This window comes from Hydractinia symbiolongicarpus, chromosome 2 (genome assembly GCF_029227915.1).
Source record: "Hydractinia symbiolongicarpus strain clone_291-10 chromosome 2, HSymV2.1, whole genome shotgun sequence".
Classification (NCBI taxonomy): Eukaryota; Metazoa; Cnidaria; class Hydrozoa; order Anthoathecata; family Hydractiniidae; genus Hydractinia; species Hydractinia symbiolongicarpus.
In genome coordinates this window covers 29819119-29841407 of record NC_079876.1, presented here as the reverse complement: position 1 = coordinate 29841407, position 22289 = coordinate 29819119, and the positions used below count along the sequence as shown (strand labels likewise).

At 38.7% G+C, this 22289-nt stretch overlaps 11 non-coding genes across 11 annotated transcripts; all 11 read left to right on the top strand.

Moving 5' to 3' along the window:
* The first annotated feature begins 859 nt into the window (after window positions 1-859).
* Trnal-uaa (transfer RNA leucine (anticodon UAA)) lies at window positions 860-942 on the top strand. Its single transcript has one exon. It is a non-coding gene; the product is annotated as a tRNA-Leu (tRNA).
* A 3525-nt stretch (window positions 943-4467) lies between these two features.
* Window positions 4468-4550, top strand: Trnal-uaa (transfer RNA leucine (anticodon UAA)). The gene has a single exon. It is a non-coding gene; the product is annotated as a tRNA-Leu (tRNA).
* A 3056-nt stretch (window positions 4551-7606) lies between these two features.
* Window positions 7607-7689, top strand: Trnal-uaa (transfer RNA leucine (anticodon UAA)). Its single transcript has one exon. It is a non-coding gene; the product is annotated as a tRNA-Leu (tRNA).
* Window positions 7690-8947: 1258 nt separating this feature from the next.
* On the top strand, window positions 8948-9030 carry Trnal-uaa (transfer RNA leucine (anticodon UAA)). Its single transcript has one exon. It is a non-coding gene; the product is annotated as a tRNA-Leu (tRNA).
* Window positions 9031-10289: 1259 nt separating this feature from the next.
* Trnal-uaa (transfer RNA leucine (anticodon UAA)) lies at window positions 10290-10372 on the top strand. The gene has a single exon. It is a non-coding gene; the product is annotated as a tRNA-Leu (tRNA).
* A 3061-nt stretch (window positions 10373-13433) lies between these two features.
* Trnal-uaa (transfer RNA leucine (anticodon UAA)) lies at window positions 13434-13516 on the top strand. The gene has a single exon. It is a non-coding gene; the product is annotated as a tRNA-Leu (tRNA).
* A 1260-nt stretch (window positions 13517-14776) lies between these two features.
* On the top strand, window positions 14777-14859 carry Trnal-uaa (transfer RNA leucine (anticodon UAA)). Its single transcript has one exon. It is a non-coding gene; the product is annotated as a tRNA-Leu (tRNA).
* A 1259-nt stretch (window positions 14860-16118) lies between these two features.
* On the top strand, window positions 16119-16201 carry Trnal-uaa (transfer RNA leucine (anticodon UAA)). The gene has a single exon. It is a non-coding gene; the product is annotated as a tRNA-Leu (tRNA).
* Window positions 16202-17460: 1259 nt separating this feature from the next.
* On the top strand, window positions 17461-17543 carry Trnal-uaa (transfer RNA leucine (anticodon UAA)). Its single transcript has one exon. It is a non-coding gene; the product is annotated as a tRNA-Leu (tRNA).
* A 1259-nt stretch (window positions 17544-18802) lies between these two features.
* Window positions 18803-18885, top strand: Trnal-uaa (transfer RNA leucine (anticodon UAA)). The gene has a single exon. It is a non-coding gene; the product is annotated as a tRNA-Leu (tRNA).
* Window positions 18886-21933: 3048 nt separating this feature from the next.
* Trnal-uaa (transfer RNA leucine (anticodon UAA)) lies at window positions 21934-22016 on the top strand. The gene has a single exon. It is a non-coding gene; the product is annotated as a tRNA-Leu (tRNA).
* Window positions 22017-22289: the final 273 nt, after the last annotated feature.

The following is a 22289-nucleotide window of genomic DNA, read 5'->3' as shown; positions in this document are numbered from 1 at the left end:
TAAGTTGCAATGGACGATTGTCCGCGTGGGTACGAACCCCACCTCTGGTATTAGCTAGGTCAACCTGTGTGATAAGAAGATTTAGGGATGCTTGGAGACTTTTAACCGTGGAAATGTGTTATCATGATTCGTTGTGGTGAAGTATCGCGCATGGCGAATTGGAATAGCACCAATAATTCTACAAGCCGTTATTTCACGATGCGTAATTATGCCTTCCATATCTCAAAATTTCAAACTCAAAATCCTAAATATTACCATCCCTTTTCGCAACTCAATTCATTTTGTTGAGTTATCAAAATGGCAAATTATTGAAAGATCTGAAGGTCGTCAAATGGTAATGCTCTTGGGCAATTTAGAATACTAAGGTTCATTTCCCGTACTTTTTCCAAATTCAAGTAACCTTATTAACCTGAAATTTCAACCAGGGTGGCCGAGTGCTTAAGGCGATGGACTTAAGTTCCAATGGACAATTGTCCGCGTGCGTTCGAACCCCACCTCTGGTGGTTAACCTGTGTGATAAGATGATTGAAGGATGCTTGAAGAATTTTAAACATGGAAATGTGTTACCATGACACGTTGTGGCGAAGTATCAAACTTGGAGAAATAGAATAGCTACAATAATTCTACCAGCCGTTGTTTCACGATGCGCAATTATTCCTTTCATGTCACCAAATTTCACGTTCAAAATCTCAAGGATTACCGTCCGTTTTTGCAGTTCCAGTCAATTTAATGAATTATCAAAGCAGCAAATTATTAAAGAAATAGGAAGGTCGGCAATGCTCCTACACAATTTAGAATACTAAAGTTCATTTCCAGTACTTTTTCCAAGTTGAAGTAACCTTATTAACCTGAAGTTTCAACAAGGGTGGCCGAGTGGTTAAAGCGTTGGACTTAAGTTCCAATGGACAATTGTCCGCGTGGGTTCGAACCCCACCTCTGGTATTACCTAGGTTAACCTGTGTGATAAGAAGATTGAAGGATGCTTGGAGAGTTTTAACCGTGGAAATGTGTTATCATGATACGTTGTGGTGAAGTATCGCAAATGGCGAAATGGAATAACACCAATAATTCTACAAGCCGTTATTTCACGATGCGCAATTATGCCTTCCATATCTCAAAATTTCAAATTCAAAATCTCAAATATTACCATCCCTTTTTGCAGTTCCAATCAATTTAATGAATTATCAAAGCAGCAAATTATTAAAGAAATAGGAAGGTCGGCAGATGTCAATGCTGCTACACAATTTAGAATACTAAGGTTCATTTCCCGTACTTTTTCCAAATTCAAGTAACCTTATTAACCTGAAATTGTAACCAGGGTGGCCGAGTGCTTAAGGCGATGGACTTAAGATCCAATGGACAATTGTCCGCGTGGGTTCGAACCACACCTCTGGTATTAGCTAGGTTAACCTGTGTGATAAGAAGATTGAAGGATGCTTGGAGAGTTTTAACCGTGGAAATGTGTTATCATGATGCGTTGTGGTGAATTATCGCACATGGCGAAATGGAATAGCACCAATAATTCTACAAGCCGTTATTTCACGATGCGCAATTATGCCTTCCATATCTCAAAATTTCAAACTGAGAATCCTAAATATTACCATCACTTTTTGCAGCTCCATTCATTTTGTTGAGTTATCAAAATGGAAAATTATTGAAAAATCTGAAGGTCGTCAAATAGTTATGCTCTTGGGTGATTTAGAATACTAAGGTTCATTTCCCGTACTTTTTCCAAGTTGAAGTAACCTTATTTACCCGAAATTTTCACACAGGGTGGCCGAGTGGTTAAGGCGTTGGATTTAAGTTGCAATGGACGATTGTCCGCTTGGGTTTGAACCCCACCTCTGGTATTAGCTAGGTTAACCTGTGTGAAAAGAAGATTGAGGGATGCTTGGAGAGTTTTAACCGTGGAAATGTGTTATCATGATACGTTGTGGTGAAGTATCAAACTTGGAGAAACAGAATAGCTACAATAATTCTACAAGCCGTTATTTCACGATGCGCAATTATGCCTTCCATATCTCAAAATTTCAAACTGAGAACCCTAAATATTACCATCACTTTTTGCAGCTCAATTCATTCTGTTGAGTTATCAAAATTGAAAATTATTAAAAAATCTGAAGGTCGTCAAATAGTAATGCTCTTGGGCGATTTAGAATACTAAGGTTCATTTCCCGTACTTTTTCCAAGTTGAAGTAACCTTATTAACCTGAATATTCACACAGGGTGGCCGTGTGGTTAAGGCGTTGGACTTGATTTGCAATGGACAATTGTCCGCGTGTGTTCGAACCCCACCACTGGTATTAGCCAGGTTAACCTGTGTGATAAGAAGATTGAGTTATGCTTCGAGAGTTTTAACCGTGGAAATGTGTTAACACGATACGTTGTGGTGAAGTATCGCAAATGGCGAAATGGAATAGCACCAATAATTCTACAAGCCGTTATTTCACGATGCGCAATTATGCCTTCCATATCTCAAAATTTCAAATTCAAAATCTCAAAGATTACCATCCCATTTTGCAGTTCCAATCAATTTAATGAATTATCAAAGCAGCAAATTATTAAAGAAATAGGAAGGTCGGCAGATGTCAATGCTGCTACACAATTTAGAATACTAAGGTTCATTTCCCGTACTTTTTCCAAATTCAAGTAACCTTATTTACCTGAAATTGTAACCAGGGTGGCCGAGTGCTTAAGGCGATGGACTTAAGTTCCAATGGACAATTGTCCGCGTGGGTTCGAACCCCACCTCTGGTATTAGCTAGGTTAACCTGTGTGATAAGAAGATTGAAGGATGCTTGGAGAGTTTTAACCGTGGAAATGTGTTATCATGATGCGTTGTGGTGAATTATCGCACATGGCGAAATGGAATAGCACCAATAATTCTACAAGCCGTTATTTCACGATGCGCAGTTATGCCTTCCATATCTCAAAATTTCAAACTGAGAATCCTAAATATTACCATCACTTTTTGCAGCTCCATTCATTTTGTTGAGTTATAAAAATGGAAAATTATTGAAAAATCTGAAGGTCGTCAAATAGTAATGCTCTTGGGCGATTTAGAATACTAAGGTTCATTTCCCGTTATTTTTCCAAATTTAAGTAACCTTATTAACCTGAAATTTCAACCAGGGTGGCCGAGTGGTTAAGGCGATGGACTTAAGTTTCAATAGGACAATGGTCCGCGTGGGTGCGAACCCCACCTCTGGTATTAGCTAGGTTAACCTGTGTGATAAGATGATTGAAGGATGCTTGGAAAATTTCAACGTGGAAATGTGTTTGCCATGACACGTTGGGGCGAAGTATCAAACTTGGAGAAACAGAATAGCTACAATAATTCTACCCGCCATTATTTAACGATGCGCAATTATACCTTCCATGTCAGCAAACTTCAAAATCAAAATCTCAAAGATTACCATCCCTTTTTGCAGTTCCAATCATTTTAATGAATTATCAAACCAGCAAATTATTAAAGAAATAGGAAGGTCGGCAGATGTCAATGCTCCTACACAATTTAGAATACTAAGGTTCATTTCCCGTACTTTTTCCAAATTCAAGTAAGCTTATTAACCTGAAGTTTTAACCAGGGTGGCCGAGTGCTTAAGGCGATGGACTTAAGTTCCAATAGACAATTGTCCGCGTGCGTTCGAACCCTACCTCTCGTGGTTAACCTGTGTGATAAGATGATTGAAAGATGCTTGAAGAATTTGAAACATGGAAATGTGTTGCCATGACACGTTGTGGCGAAGTATCAAACTTGGAGAAATAGAATAGCTACAATAATTCTACCAGCTGTTGTTTCACGATGCGCAATTATTCCTTCCATGTCACCAAATTTCAAGTTCAAAATCTCAAGGATTACCATCCGTTTTTGCAGTTCCAGTCTATTTATTGAATTATCAAAGCAGCAAATTATTAAAGAAATAGGAAGGTCGGCAATGCTCCTACGCAATTTAGAATACTAAGGTTCATTTCCCGTACTTTTTCAAAATTCAAGTAACCTTATTAACCTTACATTTCAACCAGGGTGGCCGAGTGCTTAAGGCGATGGACTTAAGTTCCAATGGACAATTGTCCGCGTGCGTTCGAACCCCACCTCTAGTGGTTAACCTGTGTGATGAGATGATTGAAGGGTGCTTGGAGAATTTTAAACATGGAAATGTGTTACCATGACACGTTGTGGAGAAGTATCAAACTTGGAGAAATAGAATAGCTACAATAATTCTACCAGCCGTTGTTTCACGATGCGCAATTATTCCTTCCATGTCACCAAATTTCAAGTTCAAAACCTCAAGGATAAACATCACTTTTTGTAGTTCCAGTCAATTTCATGAATTATCAAAACGGAAATTTTTTAAGGAAATAAGGACGTCGACAAATGTTAATGCTCTTGCACGTCTTAGGATACTAAAGTTCATTTCCAGTACTTTTCGCAAGTTGAAGTAACCTTATTAACCTGAACTTTCAGCCAGGATGGCCGAGTGGTTAAGGCGTTGGACTTAAGTTCCAATGGACGATTGTCCGCGTGGGTTCGAACCCCACCTCTGGTATTAGCTAGGTTAACCTGTGTGATAAGAAGATTGAGGGATGCTTCGAGAGTTTTAACCGTGGAAATGTGTTACCATGACACGTTGTGGAGAAGTATCAAACTTGGAGAAATAGAATAGCTACAATAATTCTACCAGCCGTTGTTTCACGATGCGCAATTATTCCTTCCATGTCACCAAATTTCAAGTTCAAAACCTCAAGGATAAACATCACTTTTTGTAGTTCCAGTCAATTTCATGAATTATCAAAACGGAAATTTTTTAAGGAAATAAGAACGTCGACAAATGTTAATGCTTTTGCACGTCTTAGGATACTAAAGTTCATTTCCAGTACCTTTTCCAAGTTGAAGTAACCTTATTAACCTGAAGTTTCAACCAGGATGGCCGAGTGGTTAAGGCGTTGGACTTAAGTTCCAATGGACGATTGTCCGCGTGAGTTTGAACCCCAACTCTGGTATTAGCTCGGTTAACCTGTGTGATAAGAAGATTGAGGGATGCTTCGAGAGTTTTAACCGTGGAAATGTGTTAACACGATACGTTGTGGTGAAGTATCGCACATAGCGAAATGGAATAGCTACAATAATTCTACAAGCGGTTATTTCACGATTCGCAATTATGCCTTCCATATCTCAAAATTTCAAATTCAAAATCCCAAATATTACCATCCCTTTTTGCAGCTCCATTAATTTTGTTGAGTTATCAAAATGGCAAATTATTGAAAAATCTGAAGGTCGTCAAATAGCAATGGTCTTGTGCGATTTAGAATACTAAGGTTCATTTCCCGTACTTTTTCCAAATTCAAGTAACCTTATTAACCTGAAATTTCAACAAGGGTGGCCGAGTGCTTAAGGCGATGGACTTAAGTTCTAATAGAAAATTGTCTGCGTGGGTTCGATCCCCACCTCTGGTGGTTAACGTGTGTGATAAGATGATTGAAGATGCTTGGAGAATTTCAACGTGGAAATGTGTTTGCCATGACACGTTGTGGCGAAGTATTGACCTTGGAGAAATAGAAAAGCTACAATAATTCTACCAGCCGTTATTTCACGATGCGCAATTATGCCTTCCATATCTCAAAATTTCAAACTGAAAATCCTAAATATTACCATCCTTTTTTGCAGCTTCATTCATTTTGTTGAGTTATCAAAATGGCAAATTATTAAAAAATCTGAAGATCGTCAAATAGTAATGCTCTTGGGCGATTTAGAATACTAAGGTTCATTTCGCGTACTTTTTCCAAATTCAAGTAACGTTATTAACCTGAAATTTCAACCAGGGTGGCCGAGTGGTTTAGGCGATGGACTTAAATTCCATTGGACAATTGTCTGCCTGGTTTCGAACCCCACCTCTGGTATTAGCTAGGTTAACCTGTGTGATAAGATGATTGAAGGATGCTTGGAGAATTTCAACGTGGAAATGTGTTTGCCATGACACGTTGTGGCGAAGTATTGACCTTGTAGAAATAGAAAAGCTACAATAACTCTACCAGCCGTTATTTCACGATGCACAATTATTCCTTCCATATCTCACAATTTCAAACTCAAAATCCCAAATGTTACCATACTTTTTTGCAGTTCCGGTCAATTTGTTGAATTATCAAGGCGGCAAATTATTAAAGAAATAGGAAGGTCGGCAGTTGTCAATGCTCCTACACAATTTAGAATACTAAGGTTCATTTCCCGTACTTTTTACAAATTCAAGTAACCTTATTAACTTAAAATTTCAACCAGGGTGGTAGAGTGCTTAAGGCGATGGACTTAAGTTCCAATGGACAATTGTCCGCGTGCGTTCGAACCCCGCCTCTGGTGGTTAACCTGTGTGATAAGAAGAATGAGGGATGCTTCGAGAGTTTTAACCGTGGAAATGTGTTAACACGATACGTTGTGGTGAAGTATCGCACATAGCGAAATGGAATAGCACCAATAATTCTACAGGCCGTTATTTCACGATTCGCAATTATGCCTTCCATATCTCAAAATTTCAAATTCAAAATCCCAAATATTACCATCCCTTTTTGCAGCTCCATTCATTGTGTTGAGTTATCAAAATGGCAAATTATTGAAAAATCTGAAGGTCGTCAAATAGCAATGCTCTTGTGCGATTTAGAATACTAAGGTTCATTTCCCGTACTTTTTCCAAATTCAAGTAACTATATTAACCTGAAATTTCAACCAGGGTGGCCGAGTGCTTAAGGCGATGGACTTAAGTTCCAATGGACAATTGTCTACGTGGGTTCGATCCCCACCTCTGGTGGTTAACGTGTGTGATAAGATGATTGAAGATGCTTGGAGAATTTCAACGTGGAAATGTGTTTGCCATGACACGTTGTGGCGAAGTATTGACCTTGGAAAAATAGAAAAGCTACAATAACTCTACCAGCCGTTATTTCAAGATGCGCAATTATTCCTTCCATATCTCAAAATTCAAACTCAAAATCCCAATTATTACCATACTTTTTTGCAGTTCCGGTCAATTTGTTGAGTTATCAAAATGGCAAATTATTGAAAAGTCTGAAGGTGGTCAAATAGCAATGCTCTTGGGCGACTAAGAATACTAAGGTTCATTTCCCGTACTTTTTCCAAATTCAAGTAACCTTATTAACCTGAAATTTCAACCAGGGTGGCCGAGTGCTTAAGGCGATGGACTTAAGTTCCAATGGACAATTGTCTGCGTGGGTTCGATCCCCACCTCTGGTGGTTAACCTGTATGATGAGATGATTGAAGGATGCTTGAAGAATTTTAAACATGGAAATGTGTTACCATGACACGTTGTGGCGAAGTATCAAACTTGGAGAAATAGAATAGCTACAATAATTCTACCAGCCGTTGTTTCACGATGCGCAATTATTCCTTTCATGTCACCAAATTTCAAGTTCAAAACCTCAAGGATTAAAATCACTTTTTGCAGTTCCATTCAATTTCATGAATTATCAAAACGGAAATTTTTTAAGGAAATAAGGACGTCGACAAATGTTAATGCTCTTGCACGTCTTAGGATACTAAAGTTCATTTCCAGTACCTTTTCCAAGTTGAAGTAACCTTATTAACCTGAAGTTTCAACCAGGGTGGCCGAGTGGTTAAGGCGTTGCACTTAAGTTCCAATGGACGATTGTCCGCGTGGGTTCGAACCCCACCTCTGGTATTAGCTAGGTTAACCTGTGTGATAAGATGATTGAAGGATGCTTGGAGAATTTCAACGTGGAAATGTGTTTGCCATGACACGTTGTGGCGAAGTATTGACCTTGTAGAAATAGAAAAGCTACAATAACTATACCAGCCGTTATTTCACGATGCACAATTATTCCTTCCATATCTCAAAATTTTCAACTCAAAATCCCAAATATTACCATCCCTTTTTGCAGCTCCATTCATTGTGTTGAGTTATCAAAATGGCAAATTATTGAAAAATCTGAAGGTCGTCAAATAGCAATGCTCTTGTGCGATTTAGATTACTAAGGTTCAATCCCGTACTTTTTCCAAATTCAAGTAACTATATTAACCTGAAATTTCAACCAGGGTGGCCGAGTGCTTAAGGCGATGGACTTAAGTTCCAATGGACAATTGTCTGCGTGGGTTCGATCCCCACCTCTGGTGGTTAACGTGTGTGATAAGATGATTGAAGATGCTTGGAGAATTTCAACGTGGAAATGTGTTTGCCATGACACGTTGTGGCGAAGTATTGACCTTGGAGAAATAGAAAAGCTACAATAACTCTACCAGCCGTTATTTCAAGATGCGCAATTATTCCTTCCATATCTCAAAATTCAAACTCAAAATCCCAATTTTTACCATCCCTTTTTGCAGCTCCATTCATTTTGTTGAGTTATCAAAATGGCAAATTATTGAAAAGTCTGAAGGTCGTCAAATAGCAATGCTCTTGGGCGACTTAGAATACTAAGGTTCATTTCCCGTACTTTTTCCAAATTCAAGTAACCTTATTAACCTGAAATTTCAACCAGGGTGGCCGAGTGCTTAAGGCGATGGACTTAAGTTCCAATGGACAATTGTCTGCGTGGGTTCGATCCCCACCTCTGGTGGTTAACCTGTATGATGAGATGATTGAAGGATGCTTGAAGAATTTTAAACATGGAAATGTGTTACCATGACACGTTGTGGCGAAGTATCAAACTTGGAGAAATAGAATAGCTACAATAATTCTACCAGCCGTTGTTTCACGATGCGCAATTATTCCTTTCATGTCACCAAATTTCAAGTTCAAAACCTCAAGGATTAAAATCACTTTTTGCAGTTCCATTCAATTTCATGAATTATCAAAACGGAAATTTTTTAAGGAAATAAGGACGTCGACAAATGTTAATGCTCTTGCACGTCTTAGGATACTAAAGTTCATTTCCAGTACCTTTTCCAAGTTGAAGTAACCTTATTAACCTGAAGTTTCAACCAGGGTGGCCGAGTGGTTAAGGCGTTGGACTTAAGTTCCAATGGACGATTGTCCGCGTGGGTTCGAACCCCACCTCTGGTATTAGCTAGGTTAACCTGTGTGATAAGATGATTGAAGGATGCTTGGAGAATTTCAACGTGGAAATGTGTTTGCCATGACACGTCGTGGCGAAGTATTGACCTTGTAGAAATAGAAAAGCTACAATAACTCTACCAGCCGTTATTTCACGATGCACAATTATTCCTTCCATATCTCAAAATTTTCAACTCAAAATCCCAAATATTACCATCCCTTTTTGCAGCTCCATTCATTGTGTTGAGTTATCAAAATGGCAAATTATTGAAAAATCTGAAGGTCGTCAAATAGCAATGCTCTTGTGCGATTTAGATTACTAAGGTTCATTTCCCGTACTTTTTCCAAATTCAAGTAACTATATTAACCTGAAATTTCAACCAGGGTGGCCGAGTGCTTAAGGCGATGGACTTAAGTTCCAATGGACAATTGTCTGCGTGGGTTCGATCCCCACCTCTGGTGGTTAACGTGTGTGATAAGATGATTGAAGATGCTTGGAGAATTTCAACGTGGAAATGTGTTTGCCATGACACGTTGTGGCGAAGTATTGACCTTGGAGAAATAGAAAAGCTACAATAACTCTACCAGCCGTTATTTCAAGATGCGCAATTATTCCTTCCATATCTCAAAATTCAAACTCAAAATCCCAATTTTTACCATACTTTTTTGCAGTTCCGGTCAATTTGTTGAGTTATCAAAATGGCAAATTATTGAAAAGTCTGAAGGTCGTCAAATAGCAATGCTCTTGGGCGACTTAGAATACTAAGGTTCATTTCCCGTACTTTTTCCAAATTCAAGTAACCTTATTAACCTTAAATTTCAACGAGGGTGGCCGAGTGCTTAAGGCGATGGACTTAAGTTCCAATGGACAATTGTCCGCGTGCGTTCGAACCCCACCTCTAGTGGTTAACCTGTGTGATGAGATGATTGAAGGGTGCTTGGAGAATTTTAAACATGGAAATGTGTTACCATGACACGTTGTGGAGAAGTATCAAACTTGGAGAAATAGAATAGCTACAATAATTCTACCAGCCGTTGTTTCACGATGCGCAATTATTCCTTCCATGTCACCAAATTTCAAGTTCAAAACCTCAAGGATAAACATCACTTTTTGTAGTTCCAGTCAATTTCATGAATTATCAAAACGGAAATTTTTTAAGGAAATAAGGACGTCGACAAATGTTAATGCTCTTGCACGTCTTAGGATACTAAATTTCATTTCCAGTACTTTTCGCAAGTTGAAGTAACCTTATTAACCTGAACTTTCAGCCAGGATGGCCGAGTGGTTAAGGCGTTGGACTTAAGTTCCAATGGACGATTGTCCGCGTGGGTTCGAACCCCACCTCTGGTATTAGCTAGGTTAACCTGTGTGATAAGAAGATTGAGGGATGCTTGGAGAGTTTTAACCGTGGAAATGTGTTATCATGATACGTTGTGGTGAAGTATCGCAAATGGCGAAATGGAATAGCACAAATAATTCTACAAGCCGTTATTTCACGATGCGCAATTATGCCTTCCATATCTCAAAATTTCAAATTCAAAATCTCAAAGATTACCATCCCATTTTGCAGTTCCAATCAATTTAATGAATTATCAAAGCAGCAAATTATTAAAGAAATAGGAAGGTCGGCAGATGTCAATGCTGCTACACAATTTAGAATACTAAGGTTCATTTCCCGTACTTTTTCCAAATTCAAGTAACCTTATTAACCTGAAATTGTAACCAGGGTGGCCGAGTGCTTAAGGCGATGGACTTAAGTTCCAATGGACAATTGTCCGCGTGGGTTCGAACCCCACATCTGGTATTAGCTAGGTTAACCTGTGGGATAAGAAGATTGAAGGATGCTTGGAGAGTTTTAACCGTGGAAATGTGTTATCATGATGCGTTGTGGTGAATTATCGCACATGGCGAAATGGAATAGCACCAATAATTCTACAAGCCGTTATTTCACGATGCGCAATTATGCCTTCCATATCTCAAAATTTCAAACTGAGAATCCTAAATATTACCATCACTTTTTGCAGCTCCATTCATTTTGTTGAGTTATAAAAATGGAAAATTATTGAAAAATCTGAAGGTCGTCAAATAGTAATGCTCTTGGGCGATTTAGAATACTAAGGTTCATTTCCCGTTATTTTTCCAAATTTAAGTAACCTTATTAACCTGAAATTTCAACCAGGGTGGCCGAGTGGTTAAGGCGATGGACTTAAGTTTCAATAGGACAATGGTCCGCGTGGGTGCGAACCCACCCTCTGGTATTAGCTAGGTTAACCTGTGTGATAAGATGATTGAAGGATGCTTGGAAAATTTCAACGTGGAAATGTGTTTGCCATGACACGTTGGGGCGAAGTATCAAACTTGGAGAAACAGAATAGCTACAATAATTCTACCCGCCATTATTTAACGATGCGCAATTATACCTTCCATGTCAGCAAACTTCAAAATCAAAATCTCAAAGATTACCATCCCTTTTTGCAGTTCCAATCATTTTAATGAATTATCAAACCAGCAAATTATTAAAGAAATAGGAAGGTCGGCAGATGTCAATGCTCCTACACAATTTAGAATACTAAGGTTCATTTCCCGTACTTTTTCCAAATTCAAGTAAGCTTATTAACCTGAAGTTTTAACCAGGGTGGCCGAGTGCTTAAGGCGATGGACTTAAGTTCCAATAGACAATTGTCCGCGTGCGTTCGAACCCTACCTCTCGTGGTTAACCTGTGTGATAAGATGATTGAAAGATGCTTGAAGAATTTGAAACATGGAAATGTGTTGCCATGACACGTTGTGGCGAAGTATCAAACTTGGAGAAATAGAATAGCTACAATAATTCTACCAGCTGTTGTTTCACGATGCGCAATTATTCCTTCCATGTCACCAAATTTCAAGTTCAAAATCTCAAGGATTACCATCCGTTTTTGCAGTTCCAGTCTATTTATTGAATTATCAAAGCAGCAAATTATTAAAGAAATAGGAAGGTCGGCAATGCTCCTACGCAATTTAGAATACTAAGGTTCATTTCCCGTACTTTTTCAAAATTCAAGTAACCTTATTAACCTTAAATTTCAACCAGGGTGGCCGAGTGCTTAAGGCGATGGACTTAAGTTCCAATGGACAATTGTCCGCGTGCGTTCGAACCCCACCTCTAGTGGTTAACCTGTGTGATGAGATGATTGAAGGGTGCTTGGAGAATTTTAAACATGGAAATGTGTTACCATGACACGTTGTGGAGAAGTATCAAACTTGGAGAAATAGAATAGCTACAATAATTCTACCAGCCGTTGTTTCACGATGCGCAATTATTCCTTCCATGTCACCAAATTTCAAGTTCAAAACCTCAAGGATAAACATCACTTTTTGTAGTTCCAGTCAATTTCATGAATTATCAAAACGGAAATTTTTTAAGGAAATAAGAACGTCGACAAATGTTAATGCTTTTGCACGTCTTAGGATACTAAAGTTCATTTCCAGTACCTTTTCCAAGTTGAAGTAACCTTATTAACCTGAAGTTTCAACCAGGATGGCCGAGTGGTTAAGGCGTTGGACTTAAGTTCCAATGGACGATTGTCCGCGTGAGTTTGAACCCCAACTCTGGTATTAGCTAGGTTAACCTGTGTGATAAGAAGATTGAGGGATGCTTCGAGAGTTTTAACCGTGGAAATAAGTTAACACGATACGTTGTGGTGAAGTATCGCACATAGCGAAATGGAATAGCTACAATAATTCTACAAGCCGTTATTTCACGATTCGCAATTATGCCTTCCATATCTCAAAATTTCAAATTCAAAATCCCAAATATTACCATCCCTTTTTGCAGCTCCATTAATTTTGTTGAGTTATCAAAATGGCAAATTATTGAAAAATCTGAAGGTCGTCAAATAGCAATGGTCTTGTGCGATTTAGAATACTAAGGTTCATTTCCCGTACTTTTTCCAAATTCAAGTAACCTTATTAACCTGAAATTTCAACCAGGGTGGCCGAGTGCTTAAGGCGATGGACTTAAGTTCTAATAGAAAATTGTCTGCGTGGGTTCGATCCCCACCTCTGGTGGTTAACGTGTGTGATAAGATGATTGAAGATGCTTGGAGAATTTCAACGTGGAAATGTGTTTGCCATGACACGTTGTGGCGAAGTATTGACCTTGGAGAAATAGAAAAGCTACAATAATTCTACCAGCCGTTATTTCACGATGCGCAATTATGCCTTCCATATCTCAAAATTTCAAACTGAAAATCCTAAATATTACCATCCTTTTTTGCAGCTTCATTCATTTTGTTGAGTTATCAAAATGGCAAATTATTAAAAAATCTGAAGATCGTCAAATAGTAATGCTCTTGGGCGATTTAGAATACTAAGGTTCATTTCGCGTACTTTTTACAAATTCAAGTAACGTTATTAACCTGAAATTTCAACCAGGGTGGCCGAGTGGTTTAGGCGATGGACTTAAATTCCATTGGACAATTGTCTGCCTGGGTTCGAACCCCACCTCTGGTATTAGCTAGGTTAACCTGTGTGATAAGATGATTGAAGGATGCTTGGAGAATTTCAACGTGGAAATGTGTTTGCCATGACACGTTGTGGCGAAGTATTGACCTTGTAGAAATAGAAAAGCTACAATAACTCTACCAGCCGTTATTTCACGATGCACAATTATTCCTTCCATATCTCACAATTTCAAACTCAAAATCCCAAATGTTACCATACTTTTTTGCAGTTCCGGTCAATTTGTTGAATTATCAAGGCGGCAAATTATTAAAGAAATAGGAAGGTCGGCAGTTGTCAATGCTCCTACACAATTTAGAATACTAAGGTTCATTTCCCGTACTTTTTACAAATTCAAGTAACCTTATTAACTTAAAATTTCAACCAGGGTGGTAGAGTGCTTAAGGCGATGGACTTAAGTTCCAATGGACAACTGTCCGCGTGCGTTCGAACCCCGCCTCTGGTGGTTAACCTGTGTGATAAGAAGAATGAGGGATGCTTCGAGAGTTTTAACCGTGGAAATGTGTTAACACGATACGTTGTGGTGAAGTATCGCACATAGCGAAATGGAATAGCACCAATAATTCTACAGGCCGTTATTTCACGATTCGCTATTATGCCTTCCATATCTCAAAATTTCAAATTCAAAATCCCAAATATTACCATCCCTTTTTGCAGCTCCATTCATTGTGTTGAGTTATCAAAATGGCAAATTATTGAAAAATCTGAAGGTCGTCAAATAGCAATGCTCTTGTGCGATTTAGAATACTAAGGTTCATTTCCCGTACTTTTTCCAAATTCAAGTAACTATATTAACCTGAAATTTCAACCAGGGTGGCCGAGTGCTTAAGGCGATGGACTTAAGTTCCAATGGACAATTGTCTACGTGGGTTCGATCCCCACCTCTGGTGGTTAACGTGTGTGATAAGATGATTGAAGATGCTTGGAGAATTTCAACGTGGAAATGTGTTTGCCATGACACGTTGTGGCGAAGTATCAAACTTGGAGAAATAGAAAAGCTACAATAATTCTACCAGCCGTTATTTCACGATGCGCAATTATGCCTTCCATATCTCAAAATTTCAAACTGAAAATCCTAAATATTACCATCCTTTTTTGCAGCTTCATTCATTTTGTTGAGTTATCAAAATGGCAAATTATTAAAAAATCTGAAGATCGTCAAATAGTAATGCTCTTGGGCGATTTAGAATACTAAGGTTCATTTCGCGTACTTTTTACAAATTCAAGTAACGTTATTAACCTGAAATTTCAACCAGGGTGGCCGAGTGGTTTAGGCGATGGACTTAAATTCCATTGGACAATTGTCTGCCTGGGTTCGAACCCCACCTCTGGTATTAGCTAGGTTAACCTGTGTGATAAGATGATTGAAGGATGCTTGGAGAATTTCAACGTGGAAATGTGTTTGCCATGACACGTTGTGGCGAAGTATTGACCTTGTAGAAATAGAAAAGCTACAATAACTCTACCAGCCGTTATTTCACGATGCACAATTATTCCTTCCATATCTCACAATTTCAAACTCAAAATCCCAAATGTTACCATACTTTTTTGCAGTTCCGGTCAATTTGTTGAATTATCAAGGCGGCAAATTATTAAAGAAATAGGAAGGTCGGCAGTTGTCAATGCTCCTACACAATTTAGAATACTAAGGTTCATTTCCCGTACTTTTTACAAATTCAAGTAACCTTATTAACTTAAAATTTCAACCAGGGTGGTAGAGTGCTTAAGGCGATGGACTTAAGTTCCAATGGACAACTGTCCGCGTGCGTTCGAACCCCGCCTCTGGTGGTTAACCTGTGTGATAAGAAGAATGAGGGATGCTTCGAGAGTTTTAACCGTGGAAATGTGTTAACACGATACGTTGTGGTGAAGTATCGCACATAGCGAAATGGAATAGCACCAATAATTCTACAGGCCGTTATTTCACGATTCGCTATTATGCCTTCCATATCTCAAAATTTCAAATTCAAAATCCCAAATATTACCATCCCTTTTTGCAGCTCCATTCATTGTGTTGAGTTATCAAAATGGCAAATTATTGAAAAATCTGAAGGTCGTCAAATAGCAATGCTCTTGTGCGATTTAGAATACTAAGGTTCATTTCCCGTACTTTTTCCAAATTCAAGTAACTATATTAACCTGAAATTTCAACCAGGGTGGCCGAGTGCTTAAGGCGATGGACTTAAGTTCCAATGGACAATTGTCTACGTGGGTTCGATCCCCACCTCTGGTGGTTAACGTGTGTGATAAGATGATTGAAGATGCTTGGAGAATTTCAACGTGGAAATGTGTTTGCCATGACACGTTGTGGCGAAGTATCAAACTTGGAGAAATAGAATAGCTACAATAATTCTACCAGCCGTTGTTTCACGATGCGCAATTATTCCTTTCATGTCACCAAATCTAGTTCAAAACCTCAAGGATTAAAATCACTTTTTGCAGTTCCATTCAATTTCATGAATTATCAAAACGGAAATTTTTTAAGGAAATAAGGACGTCGACAAATGTTAATGCTCTTGCACGTCTTAGGATACTAAAGTTCATTTCCAGTACCTTTTCCAAGTTGAAGTAACCTTATTAACCTGAAGTTTCAACCAGGGTGGCCGAGTGGTTAAGGCGTTGGACTTAAGTTCCAATGGACGATTGTCCGCGTGGGTTCGAACCCCACCTCTGGTATTAGCTAGGTTAACCTGTGTGATAAGATGATTGAAGGATGCTTGGAGAATTTCAACGTGGAAATGTGTTTGCCATGACACGTTGTGGCGAAGTATTGACCTTGTAGAAATAGAAAAGCTACAATAACTCTACCAGCCGTTATTTCACGATGCACAATTATTCCTTCCATATCTCAAAATTTTCAACTCAAAATCCCAAATATTACCATCCCTTTTTGCAGCTCCATTCATTGTGTTGAGTTATCAAAATGGCAAATTATTGAAAAATCTGAAGGTCGTCAAATAGCAATGCTCTTGTGCGATTTAGATTACTAAGGTTCATTTCCCGTACTTTTTCCAAATTCAAGTAACTATATTAACCTGAAATTTCAACCAGGGTGGCCGAGTGCTTAAGGCGATGGACTTAAGTTCCAATGGACAATTGTCTGCGTGGGTTCGATCCCCACCTCTGGTGGTTAACGTGTGTGATAAGATGATTGAAGATGCTTGGAGAATTTCAACGTGGAAATGTGTTTGCCATGACACGTTGTGGCGAAGTATTGACCTTGGAAAAATAGAAAAGCTACAATAACTCTACCAGCCGTTATTTCAAGATGCGCAATTATTCCTTCCATATCTCAAAATTCAAACTCAAAATCCCAATTATTACCATACTTTTTTGCAGTTCCGGTCAATTTGTTGAGTTATCAAAATGGCAAATTATTGAAAAGTCTGAAGGTCGTCAAATAGCAATGCTCTTGGGCGACTAAGAATACTAAGGTTCATTTCCCGTACTTTTTCCAAATTCAAGTAACCTTATTAACCTGAAATTTCAACCAGGGTGGCCGAGTGCTTAAGGCGATGGACTTAAGTTCCAATGGACAATTGTCTGCGTGGGTTCGATCCCCACCTCTGGTGGTTAACCTGTATGATGAGATGATTGAAGGATGCTTGAAGAATTTTAAACATGGAAATGTGTTACCATGACACGTTGTGGCGAAGTATCAAACTTGGAGAAATAGAATAGCTACAATAATTCTACCAGCCGTTGTTTCACGATGCGCAATTATTCCTTTCATGTCACCAAATTTCAAGTTCAAAACCTCAAGGATTAAAATCACTTTTTGCAGTTCCATTCAATTTCATGAATTATCAAAACGGAAATTTTTTAAGGAAATAAGGACGTCGACAAATGTTAATGCTCTTGCACGTCTTAGGATACTAAAGTTCATTTCCAGTACCTTTTCCAAGTTGAAGTAACCTTATTAACCTGAAGTTTCAACCAGGGTGGCCGAGTGGTTAAGGCGTTGGACTTAAGTTCCAATGGACGATTGTCCGCGTGGGTTCGAACCCCACCTCTAGTATTAGCTAGGTTAACCTGTGTGATAAGATGATTGAAGGATGCTTGGAGAATTTCAACGTGGAAATGTGTTTGCCATGACACGTTGTGGCGAAGTATTGACCTTGTAGAAATAGAAAAGCTACAATAACTATACCAGCCGTTATTTCACGATGCACAATTATTCCTTCCATATCTCAAAATTTTCAACTCAAAATCCCAAATATTACCATCCCTTTTTGCAGCTCCATTCATTGTGTTGAGTTATCAAAATGGCAAATTATTGAAAAATCTGAAGGTCGTCAAATAGCAATGCTCTTGTGCGATTTAGATTACTAAGGTTCATTTCCCGTACTTTTTCCAAATTCAAGTAACTATATTAACCTGAAATTTCAACCAGGGTGGCCGAGTGCTTAAGGCGATGGACTTAAGTTCCAATGGACAATTGTCTGCGTGGGTTCGATCCCCACCTCTGGTGGTTAACGTGTGTGATAAGATGATTGAAGATGCTTGGAGAATTTCAACGTGGAAATGTGTTTGCCATGACACGTTGTGGCGAAGTATTGACCTTGAAGAAATAGAAAAGCTACAATAACTCTACCAGCCGTTATTTCAAGATGCGCAATTATTCCTTCCATATCTCAAAATTCAAACTCAAAATCCCAATTTTTACCATCCTTTTTTGCAGTTCCGGTCAATTTGTTGAGTTATCAAAATGGCAAATTATTGAAAAGTCTGAAGGTCGTCAAATAGCAATGCTCTTGGGCGACTTAGAATACTAAGGTTCATTTCCCGTACTTTTTCCAAATTCAAGTAACCTTATTAACCTGAAATTTCAACCAGGGTGGCCGAGTGCTTAAGGCGATGGACTTAAGTTCCAATGGACAATTGTCTGCGTGGGTTCGATCCCCACCTCTGGTGGTTAACCTGTATGATGAGATGATTGAAGGATGCTTAAAGAATTTTAAACATGGAAATGTGTTACCATGACACGTTGTGGCGAAGTATCAAACTTGGAGAAATAGAATAGCTACAATAAATCTACCAGCCGTTGTTTCACGATGCGCAATTATTCCTTTCATGACACCAAATTTCAAGTTCAAAACCTCAAGGATTAAAATCACTTTTTGCAGTTCCATTCAATTTCATGAATTATCAAAACGGAAATTTTTTAAGGAAATAAGGACGTCGACAAATGTTAATGCTCTTGCACGTCTTAGGATACTAAAGTTCATTTCCAGTACCTTTTCCAAGTTGAAGTAACCTTATTAACCTGAAGTTTCAACCAGGGTGGCCGAGTGGTTAAGGCGTTGGACTTAAGTTCCAATGGACGATTGTCCGCGTGGGTTCGAACCCCACCTCTGGTATTAGCTAGGTTAACCTGTGTGATAAGATGATTGAAGGATGCTTGGAGAATTTCAACGTGGAAATGTGTTTGCCATGACACGTTGTGGCGAAGTATTGACCTTGTAGAAATAGAAAAGCTACAATAACTCTACCAGCCGTTATTTCACGATGCACAATTATTCCTTCCATATCTCAAAATTTTCAACTCAAAATCCCAAATATTACCATAATTTTTTGCAGTTCCGGTCAATTTGTTGAATTATCAAAGCGGCAAATTATTAAAGAAATAGGAAGGTTGGCAGTTGTCAATGCTCCTACGCAATTTAGAATACTAAGGTTCATTTCCCGTACTTTTTCAAAATTCAAGTAACCTTATTAACCTTAAATTTCAACGAGGGTGGCCGAGTGCTTAAGGCGATGGACTTAAGTTCCAATGGACAATTGTCCGCGTGCGTTCGAACCCCACCTCTAGTGGTTAACCTGTGTGATGAGATGATTGAAGGGTGCTTGGAGAATTTTAAACATGGAAATGTGTTACCATGACACGTTGTGGAGAAGTATCAAACTTGGAGAAATAGAATAGCTACAATAATTCTACCAGCCGTTGTTTCACGATGCGCAATTATTCCTTCCATGTCACCAAATTTCAAGTTCAAAACCTCAAGGATAAACATCACTTTTTGTAGTTCCAGTCAATTTCATGAATTATCAAAACGGAAATTTTTTAAGGAAATAAGAACGTCGACAAATGTTAATGCTTTTGAACGTCTTAGGATACTAAAGTTCATTTCCAGTACCTTTTCCAAGTTGAAGTAACCTTATTAACCTGAAGTTTCAACCAGGATGGCCGAGTGGTTAAGGCGTTGGACTTAAGTTCCAATGGACGATTGTCCGCGTGCGTTCGAACCCCGCCTCTGGTGGTTAACCTGTGTGATAAGAAGATTGAGGGATGCTTCGAGAGTTTTAACCGTGGAAATGTGTTAACACGATACGTTGTGGTGAAGTATCGCACATAGCGAAATGGAATAGCTACAATAATTCTACAAGCCGTTATTTCACGATTCGCAATTATGCCTTCCATATCTCAAAATTTCAAATTCAAAATCCCAAATATTACCATCCCTTTTTGCAGCTCCATTAATTTTGTTGAGTTATCAAAATGGCAAATTATTGAAAAATCTGAAGGTCGTCAAATAGCATTGGTCTTGTGCGATTTAGAATACTAAGGTTCATTTCCCGTACTTTTTCCAAATTCAAGTAACCTGATTAACCTGAAATTTCAACCAGGGTGGCCGAGTGCTTAAGGCGATGGACTTAAGTTCTAATAGAAAATTGTCTGCGTGGGTTCGATCCCCACCTCTGGTGGTTAACGTGTGTGATAAGATGATTGAAGATGCTTGGAGAATTTCAACGTGGAAATGTGTTTGCCATGACACGTTGTGGCGAAGTATTGACCTTGGAGAAATAAAAAAGCTACAATAATTCTACCAGCCGTTATTTCACGATGCGCAATTATTTCTTCCATATCTCAAAATTTCAAACTCAAAATCCCAAATATTACCATACTTTTTTGCAGTTCCGGTCAATTTGTTGAGTTACCAAAATGGCAAATTATTGAAAAATCTGAAGGTCGTGAAATAGCAATGCTCTTGGGCGATTTAGAATACTAAGGTTCATTTCCCGTACTTTTTCCAAATTCAAGTAACCTTATTAACCTGAAATTTCAACCACGGTGGCCGAGTGCTTAAGGCGTTGGACTTAAGTTCCAATTGACGATTGTCCGCGTGGGTTCGAACCCCAACTCTGGTATTAGCTAGGTTAACCTGTGTGATAAGAAGATAGAGGGATGCTTGGAGAGTTTTAACCGTGGAAATGTGTTATCATAATACGTTGTGGTGAAGTATCGCACATGGCGAAATGGAATAGCACCAATAATTCTACAAGCCCTTATTTCACGATGCGCAATTATGCCTTCCATATCTCAAAATTTCAAACTGAAAATCCTAAATATTACCATCCTTTTTTGCAGCTTCATTGATTTTGTTGAGTTATCAAAATGGCAAATTATTGAAAAATCTTAAGATCGTCAAATAGTAATGCTCTTGGGCGATTTAGAATACTAAGGTTCATTTCCCGTACTTTTTCCAAATTCAAGTAACTATATTAACCTGAAATTTCAACCAGGGTGGCCGAGTGCTTAAGGCGATGGACTTAAGTTCCAATGGACAATTGTCTGCGTGGGTTCGATCCCCACCTCTGGTGGTTAACGTGTGTGATAAGATGATTGAAGATGCTTGGAGAATTTCAACGTGGAAATGTGTTTGCCATGACACGTTGTGGCGAAGTATTGACCTTGGAGAAATAGAAAAGCTACAATAACTCTACCAGCCGTTATTTCAAGATGCGCAATTATTCCTTCCATATCTCAAAATTCAAACTCAAAATCCCAATTTTTACCATACTTTTTTGCAGTTCCGGTCAATTTGTTGAGTTATCAAAATGGCAAATTATTGAAAAGTCTGAAGGTCGTCAAATAGCAATGCTCTTGGGCGACTTAGAATACTAAGGTTCATTTCCCGTACTTTTTCCAAATTCAAGTAACCTTATTAACCTGAAATTTCAACCAGGGTGGCGGAGTGCTTAAGGCGATGGACTTAAGTTCCAATGGACAATTGTCTGCGTGGGTTCGATCCCCACCTCTGGTGGTTAACCTGTATGATGAGATGATTGAAGGATGCTTGAAGGATTTTAAACATGGAAATGTGTTACCATGACACGTTGTGGCGAAGTATCAAACTTGGAGAAATAGAATAGCTACAATAATTCTACCAGCCGTTGTTTCACGATGCGCAATTATTCCTTTCATGACACCAAATTTCAAGTTCAAAACCTCAAGGATTAAAATCACTTTTTGCAGTTCCATTCAATTTCATGAATTATCAAAACGGAAATTTTTTAAGGAAATAAGGACGTCGACAAATGTTAATGCTCTTGCACGTCTTAGGATACTAAAGTTCATTTCCAGTACCTTTTCCAAGTTGAAGTAACCTTATTAACCTGAAGTTTCAACCAGGGTGGCCGAGTGGTTAAGGCGTTGGACTTAAGTTCCAATGGACGATTGTCCGCGTGGGTTCGAACCCCACCTCTGGTATTAGCTAGGTTAACCTGTGTGATAAGATGATTGAAGGATGCTTGGAGAATTTCAACGTGGAAATGTGTTTGCCATGACACGTTGTGGCGAAGTATTGACCTTGTAGAAATAGAAAAGCTACAATAACTCTACCAGCCGTTATTTCACGATGCACAATTATTCCTTCCATATCTCAAAATTTTCAACTCAAAATCCCAAATATTACCATAATTTTTTGCAGTTCCAGTCAATTTGTTGAATTATCAAAGCGGCAATTTATTAAAGAAATAGGAA